The following is an 8,903-nucleotide window of genomic DNA, read 5'->3' on the forward strand; positions in this document are numbered from 1 at the left end:
AATTCTGAACATCTTGGTTGTACTTCTCAAAGACTTCTACCATCTTCACCTAAAAATGAGCTTTATCTGGTCCTCTGGAAGATGGATTTACTTATTTTCAAAATTTTGATCAGTTCCCCTTTTAGATGAGAAAATGTTTTCTTCTTTTCACCACAGTCCCCACTATTCCCTAGTATGTTGACCCTGGTGAGTTTCTCTTTTATGTCACCTGCCTGGTCATAATGGCCTCTGGCATTGACACAAGTGCCACTACTCCAGGGATGGACTTGCTCTGCTGAGCCATAGATTCTGCATCTAAACTGGGCTGGGGAAAGCGGGAGCTGAGACTCAACATCAGCCACTGGACCCAGACAAGTGCCATTACCAGGTAGGTGGCAAGAAAGGGTCTGGGAGCAGTGTGGGCAGATGCACATGCTCCCACCCAACAGAAAATCACCCAAATAAAAGCACTAAGAACCCAAATGAAAACATCTCTCTGGAGGTAAAACCAGAGGGCTCCTGGTTTGGAACCTCAGCCTGCAGGTTTTCTCATCTGTCCTTCCTCTGGCCTCCTCTCTTTCCTACTTCAACAGGACTTTCTCTTTCTGGGATTCACAGTGAGAGTGTTGGGGCCTGACATCTACCCTCAGGTCTCCTGGAGGATCAGATCTCCAGAATTAGTCCTGCCTGAGCCCAGCTCTTGGTCAAGATCTTGAGACCTTACAATCAGCTCTGGAACCCCAGACTCCCAAGTGTACCCCTCTTTGCCCCAGACTGTGAACCAAGTAATGGTTTTCTTGAGTCCTAGGACAACCTCTGGTTGCGCAGTCCATAGAAACTCGGTGGAAAGCCTCCCAAAGAAGCCCAGGGCAGGCCCATCAGATTAACCACAAAGTGATGAGCCATGACAAGGAAACTTTACCAGTTCAAAATACCCTCCTAGGGTCTAGATGCAACCACTAGAAATAGAGTCAGCTGTGAGGAATAAAGGCTGGAACGTCCTCAACATCTGTCCTGGACCAGTCCTGCCCAGAGCCTGAAGGCAGGACTTCTGGCTGGAGAATCTGGGCCCACATCCCACCACCTTTTGGAATCCAGCTACCAGCCTTAAAATGCACTCAGGTTCTGGTTTGAAAGCAAGGCCTAGGGGAGGTCTGGGTAATGGGGCTGGGGTCCCCCAGATCCTCCCAGGCCGTTCCCTGACCCTGCAGCACATTGAAAGGAGTCACACACCATGTAGGAGGATAGATGGGCAATGATGCTTGGTGATGTCCCCCCACCCTGCCCCCAAGTCCCAATCTGCAGAAAGGACACAGGCCTATCCACAAAGACATGGAGTTTTCAGGGATTCCAGCCCTGAGAAGCAAGGAAAACAATGGTGGCCGGAAATACTAAAGCAAAACAAACAGAATCCTGGCTTCTGGAAATGGTCACAGACATTTTATATCCTTTCGGGATGAGCCTTTGCAGACTCTGGCAGGCTCAACCCATGTGAGTGTGCTTGTGGACACTCACAAGGCTCTTTCTGGAAAGCCCCCAGATATTCTGGAAAGGAAATAGAAGAAAACTACCTACCCCGTGGAAATGTTTCCTTTGTTGTCCCACAGAGCTCCCCCAGCCAGAGTTCTGAAGCCCAGGAGAGACACAGATAAGCAGTGCCCACCACACGTAAACATGTGGGTGCTTCCTACATGCACACATGTGGGCGCCTCCCATATGCACACATGTGGGGGGTGTACCAAGTGCACAGTCTACCACACACACCTACTGTGTGTGAGCACCTACTACACATACATTGTGGATGTGTAGCACACACACATGTGAGCCTGCCACGCATGCATGTGGACACTTACCACCCACATGTGATCACGCACAGCCTAGAGCTCTGCCAGCCTGGGCCTGCTCTCTCTAGCATCAGGTGACATGGAATGAGATTCTGGAGGGCAGGACCATGCCTGGTGGCTCTCACCACTATAAAGGAGGGTAATTAGAGGTGAAATTTGGCATGACTACCCCGGGAGAGGAAGATTCATCAGACACATTTTTAATACACTCACTTTCTGGCCATCCCAAGTGTGCAAACAGATGCAGGGAAGGAGTCATGGGTCTTTCATGAGTCTCTAAGGATCTTACTCCAAAGGTAAACTCATTGTTCAGTAAGAGGGAGGTGCTGGAGCCCAGTGCAACCCCACAGCCAGCAGCCCCAATGCTCATCCCCCATCTCATAAGGGGATGGCTCCCCTGAAGGTATGCCATAATAAGGAACCTGAGGTGCTCAGTGTCTGGGCAGTGTCAGTATTGTGATTGAACACATCTGCTTTCTTCAATTCATCCTTCTGCTGAGTTCAGTGACATGATGTGGGCTAATTACAGATGAAGGGAAGTCCTCTTGGTCTGCTTTTTGCTGAGTGGTGGAATCTAGTTCTCATCCCTTGGAGTCTGGGTGGGTCCTGGACATTTGCTTGACTAGGAGAGTGTGGCTGAAGTGAGGCTCTGGAACTTCAGAGGTGAGGTTATGAGAAGGCATCTACCTGGGCCTCTCATAGCCCTGAGCTGCCCCATGCAAGGTCAGCCATACTGCAGTGGCCATCCTGGAGGGGCCTCCTAGAGGCACCCCTGCCACCAGTGTCCCCTGAGCTCAGCTGTCCAGCTGTCCCTATAGGATTCATGGCCATATGTGAAACCTCCTCATACCCTCCAGCCCAGCCACCCACTTCTGAGTCACACAGTCCACACCACATGGACTGGAAGGCTTGCTCAGCCATGTCCACTTGAATCTCTGACCCACAAACTTGTGCAATATCATAAAATGGAGGTGACCTCAGGCCAATTCATTTCGGAATGGCTCATTACACTGTGCTAGACAGGGCTACCCTGGAGAGAGAAGTCCAGGATGGAGGGAGGGTTGTTAGCAGAACTAGATATCTGAGACTTGAGGTCAGGGCCAGGTAAGCTGACCTCTGAGGCATTGCTGAAGACCTGTCCAGGAGGGTAGCCACCCCTTCTTCTTCCATGTCACTGCCAGCCCATACATGGAAGTGGTGTTTGTGGAGGCAGCCCCTGCTGCAGGACAAGAAGATGGGACAGAAAACAGAGCACTCCCAAAACTGAAAGAAGGGGGGATGTCTCAAGAGCTGGGGCAAGGGCAAGCAGGACTGTCCTGTGGAAGTTGAGGGGGAACTGAGCAGAAGCCAGGGTGCAGGGATGCAGGGGCTAAAGCTCCAGTAAAGTCTGGAAGTATGGCTGCAGGACTAGAGATGCTCATTCAGCTGACATGAGGAATTGGCCTAGTTGAATGAGAGAAATGACATGAGGGAGAAGGGCAGATGCACCAGAAGGGTTTTGGAGAATGGATCATGCCCACCACAAAACATGCTTAGGTCTCTACTTCTGTCCTGTGGGTGTGAACCCACTAGAGTTTTAAAGACATCACTATGGGTGAAGGTGTAGACTCATGGATGAATAGGATCTTTGAAGGATCTATTAAGATGAGGCCAAATTGAACCAGCATGGGCTTTCATTCATATTACCTGTGTCCTCATAAGCAGAGGAAATTGGGACACAGAAGTAAAGACATGGGAGACCAAAGAGGACAGATGGCCAAGTAATTGAGGCAGAGTTTGGTTGTTCACAAGCCACCCCCAGAATGCTACAGAATTCAGAGAAGGCATGATCCAGCCACCACCTTGATTTTGGACTTCTAGCCTCCAAAACAGTGAGCCAATGCCTTCCTGTTGTTGAAGCCAACCAGTATGCAGTGTCTGTGACAGCAGCCCTGGCAGAAAATGACCAAGAACAGACAGAGCTAGTCTCAGGAAGCTCCAAACACCAAGTTCAGGAGTTGGGACTACACCCTATTATGAAGGGACCTACCCATTAATGGTCGCTGAGCAGGGCCGTGGCCCAGTCCAAGCAGGTTTAGAAAGGTCACTCTGTTCCTGGGTGGGCAGGCACAGCCCCTGGCTTCCTCCCTGTGGCAGTCTAAATTTGGTGAATCCCAAAAAGAGAAGGTTTTCTAACTAATCCATCCCTGTGGAGGAGGGGTGGACCCTTCAGTTGCATTAGATTCTTGAGTAGATCATTTGATTAGATAGCTTTTGATTGGACTACATGAGTGAGGCATAACACATGTTGGGTCTCCATCCTCTTGCTGGGCCTTTAAAAAAAACAGAAACGCAGAGGAAAAAACACACAGAAAAGAGAGCTCTGCCATTTTGATCCAGTCACATGAGAGAAAAGACTTGAGGATGGTTAGCAGCCAAAGAGGAAGCACAAATCCCCCAAGAGGCTGGGCTCACAGAGCAGCTCAAGGCTGAATCTTGACTTAGAGGGTCCACTGTCTTGCTTTACCATGTGTCAGGACACCAAGATCACCAGTAGCTGACTTTGGTGAAGAATCATCTCTGATGGTGTCTTGATTTGGACATTTCACAGCCTCTGAACTGTAAGTTTTCCCTAATGAATTTCCCATAATAAAAGGCAACACATTTCTAGCAGTCCTTTGGCAAACTAAGACACTCCCTGTCACAGGATTGCAGAAGGAAGCTGGGTGGCCATGAAAAGGCTCCAGTCAGATGTCTTGTAGAGGGGAGCACACCTGTTGGTCGCCCCCAGAACCACACCAAGTCTGTACCAAGAACTCACTTCCCAAGAGAGCGAAATGACAGGACACCCCATCAGGCTTGTTTCTGGGTGAATGGGACTCCTCCAATGCGGCTTGGCTCAAAGACCCCTGAGCATCTAGCCGAGACTTAGAACTGTTTTGCAGTCTGAGGCCTTTCCTTCCTAGTCCCCTTCCTTCCCCCAGCCTTCCCTGGCCAGAATCCCAGGGCTCTCCATCTTCTCTGTTCTCTTCTCTTTCTTCTTCATGGGTGATCCCCCAAAAAATGTCTAAACCTGTCTTGATGTCTACTTCTCAGAGGATCTGAGCTGACACAAAAGCCAAAAAGTTTAAATTTAAAATAAAACCAATACCCACACATTCGTGTTACCTGTACTGCCCTTAGGCCAAGCTGAGCCTCATGGTCTTCTGGGATCCTTATTGGGGAAGTGGTGGGTGGCCTGACGAGGGCAGAGTTGTTCACCTCCAAGGTAGGCAGCACCACCTCCCAGAGGGCACCAAAGAGCACACAGATGCCTGCCTCCAGGAACAAGAGTCCTGGGCTCCAGACCTGCTCCACACTTTGCAGGTGTCGGGGCCACCAGCAAAGGCATGACTCACCCAGGAACTGATGGAGCCACATTGACACACACAGAGAAGAGATGGAGCAACATCAGCGTCAGTAGTGGGCATCACCCCTTCCCTGGCCAAAGCAGAGAGATGGTCTATGTGCACCCTCTTTTGCCAAAGAGGAAGGACACACCCTCGCTGCCACCCCCCAGAACAGATATATCAGCAGAGGTGGACCAGATGCCATAAAACGTACATTCACCAGGCTGTCCTCAGGGCATCAGGGAAGGGATGTACCCGCTATGCCACTAGGCACATAGGCCACTATGTGCTAGGGCACGAGTTTTACTTTGAGGTGCCCCAAGAAAGGAGTCATCCATGTCATCCTGTCCTAGGAGTCTTGCTAATGCAGTCCCAGGCAGAGGAATTATTTGTGGGTCCCAGACCCCACTACCATCCCCTCCCACAAGAGGCATGGGGCCAAGATCAGTTGCCCAGGAGACCAGCGAGGGAGATGCCAGCCTGGACCTGGGAAACAGGAGATGAGACTGAGAAGGATGAGGGAGCAGAGGAGGAAGAAGGAAAGGGCTGATTCCACCCAGGGGTGGCTCCGGGGATGAGATGACGCAGCCTAGAGAAGGACACAGCCATGGGTTCAGGGACCAGCCCATCAGACTGTCCAGGCACAGCCCCGGATGAAGCGAGTCTTCTCCTGGGGCCATACTTTTCATCTTTAATGAGGCAAGGACAGGAGCTAGGGGAGGCTGCATTTGTTTGCTCTGCCACTGCCCTCTGGGCTCTCCCTTCCTCCTGGGGAGATATACTGGCTGTTTCTCCTTAGAAGTGGGGAACAGTCACCCTCACTCATACCCTGATTTCATCCCAAAGCTCTGCTGGGTCTGCCCACTGGGGTGCCTCATGGATGAGACTGAAGCTGCACCTACTTCCCGGCCACGGCCTCCTGCCAGCCTTCAGAGTAGGAGCAGGGCAGGGCCGAAGACAGGAAGCCAACGCGTCATCACACCCCACTCCTGGCAGCAGGAGGAGAGGACCAAGTGGGCAGATAAACAAACCAGGAGCCCGCCAGCAGCAAGTGCCTTGCTAAAATAACATGTCTTCCTTCCTGCAGTGCAACAATAAAGGGGACTTCTTGCCCAGTATACAGCTGATGAAAAGGCCATCTGTCAAAACCCTCGGACTGTACAAACTTATCAGGAGAAGAATCTGCACGCCCAGCACAACAGGCGAGACCCCGTGCCTTTGCATGCATCCCCTGGGTGTGCCCTGTTCAGCCCCACCCACTCCACGGTGCCCTGTGGGACCCCGCCAGCCACGCCCTGCTCCATGGCGCAGTCCCCTGTCCTAGCAGTTAGCGCTGAGGCCCCAGCCTTCTCATGGATCTCCACCACCAGGTCCCACTGGGCCTCCGTCCCCTCTGTCCTCTCATGTCCCCCAAGACTTGGCATCCTGGGCACCAGGTCCCCAGGGGAACGGCCTTACTTTGATCCACCTTGTGGATGTCTCAACTCAGCCCAGCCAGACTCCACCCTCTTTTCATCACCCCAGGCCTGCTTCTCTCCCTGGGGTCCCCATCTCCATGAATAGCACCCCCATTCACTCACTTGCTCCTCTCACCATATCCAACCCATTGGCAAATCTGCAAATGATCCCTTCTGGTACCCCTTTAGCTGCCACCCTGCCCAGCCTCCTCTGCCACTCCCAGAGCCGTAGGCTCCTAATAGTCCCTCTTGCCCCCTGTTGCTGATTCCTTCACCAGCCTCCAGAGTGTTCCTTTCAAAGCATACATTGGGTGATGACACTCCCAGCTTCCAACTTCTGCTGGCCCCTCCTAAGGGAACAAAATCCCACAAAATCCCACATCCTTCTGACAGCCCCCATTGGCCACATGTGGCTCCAGCTTCCTACCATCCCCCAGCTCCCTGCTCGCAGCACGTGGTCTCCTCACTGTCCCTAGATTCAGCGTGGGCTCTGCCTTGCTGCCACCACCTTCCCTGTACCACCAGACACATGGCTGTTTGTCATCGGCAAAGCCTGGCCCTCACCTTCTACCCCAGGCTCCTGTGTTAGCCTTCTGAAGCCATCATTTCACATTTCTTATCTGTCCCACCCTGGAATGAAAATTCCATCAGGCACAGCGCTCCCAGCACCCAGCAAGCTCCCCACAGATGGTGGGTGTTCAGGACATGTTGGGAAAAGGATAAAACCATGGATGAGTTATATTTTGATTAAAAGAGTCCCACATTAAACCCTCTTCCCCCATCCCCAAACCTGAGCACAGTCACTGGCTGTCTTGTCACAGATTCTCCTGCTGGCTGGCAAAGAGCTTGGGCTCAGACCTACCCGCAGCCTCGTGTGCTCCTGAGCTCCCAGCAGCACTGTCCCTGTCCCACCATGCCCCCTGCTCCCTTGGGTTTGCCCATCATGGTGACAGGGTGCTGGTAGCAGCAGAGAGCTGCCACCTCGGATGCCCTCACATATCTGCTCCTGCCACAGGATTTTCTCCTCCACTGTGGCAACTCCTTGTCAGCCCCTGGCAAGGCAGGTTAGGAGAGAGAGGACTCAACACCCCCTGGAAACACCTTCAAAACAGTAGACAAATTTCCCAGCTCCCCTTCCCTCTGCAAGATGAGTCATGGTACATTCTACCCGTTGCCCAGAGGGATCCAGGAATCCAGCCAAGTGGTCACCCACTCAGGAGCTCACCTTTATCCTTTTCCTTCCCTTCCCTGCTGTGCTTCTCAGAGTCTACTTTGGGGAGACCACAAACTACCAAGAGCCATGAGCCCAGCACTGTGCCAAGAGCAAAACTGCAAATCTGTCCTGGTCTCTGGGCTACTGGAAGCCCTGGAATTGCAGCTCCCAAGGACAGGGCTTCATCTTGTCAATGTCACCTTTTTGGAGAGGCCCTGACATGCAGCCAATGCTTAGTAGTGACTGCTGCTGGAAAAAGAAGCTTCCCCAAGGCTTTCCCACTCCTCACAATAGACCCAATGCACATTCTTAGTGGGGAGAAGGAAGCACCAAGGGAGGCCACCCTCAGGTCCCCCAGCCATAGGCTGGGCATTCTCACATCTATTTTCTTCCTCAGTCCATACTGGGCAGTGGACCCGGTGACTGGGGTGAAGTTGGCACTCAATAACATTTGTTAATTGAATAAATGTGTCCCATGACCTAAAATTCCTGCTTGGCCACCTTTTCCTCAAACCCCAGCACAAGCAACCCAGCAACCTCCACCTTCTTTCTGAATGTTTTCTCCACCCTCTTTCCTGGCCACTCCTTCTCCATCTCTCCAGCCCTCTTCTCATCTTGGAGAATAAAGGGGTTGACTCGAGGAATCCACAAATGAAGAAATATATACATTAGAAACTTGTCCCAAAACCAAAAAACCACAATTTCCCTTCAGAAACACCATTCTGTATATCTGTGGTTTGCCTATTTTTGTTTGCATCCAATGGGCTCTCTAAGGACTTTTGTTACCTGATGTATCTACACAGAGATGCTCCTTTGATTCATCACCAGAGATGGTGTCTTTCCAAGTGCCCCAGATGCATCCTGCAAGTGAGGGCAAAGTTCCACTTTCCTGGGACTGTGAGTTCCAGAATCCGCTGGCTGATCGCCCCTTATCAGCATTGTGGCCACTCGAGACAAGAGTCCTTTTACTTTCCCTTTGCAATGTCCTAGATGCAGGGCTTTGATGTCTTCTGGTTCTTGCATCTCTGGGTTCAGGTCTCCT

General features: G+C 51.7%; 1 long non-coding RNA gene across 1 annotated transcript; it reads left to right on the forward strand.

The window, feature by feature from the left end:
• Window positions 1-286: 286 nt before the first annotated feature.
• On the forward strand, window positions 287-8,335 carry LOC131275861 (uncharacterized). The gene is made up of 4 exons (XR_009183334.2): window positions 287-367; window positions 4,340-4,423; window positions 6,279-6,393; window positions 7,913-8,335. It is a non-coding gene; the product is annotated as an uncharacterized lncRNA (long non-coding RNA).
• Window positions 8,336-8,903: the final 568 nt, after the last annotated feature.

The sequence above is a fragment of the Dasypus novemcinctus genome, chromosome 24 (genome assembly GCF_030445035.2).
Source record: "Dasypus novemcinctus isolate mDasNov1 chromosome 24, mDasNov1.1.hap2, whole genome shotgun sequence".
NCBI classification, from domain to species: domain Eukaryota; kingdom Metazoa; phylum Chordata; class Mammalia; order Cingulata; family Dasypodidae; genus Dasypus; species Dasypus novemcinctus.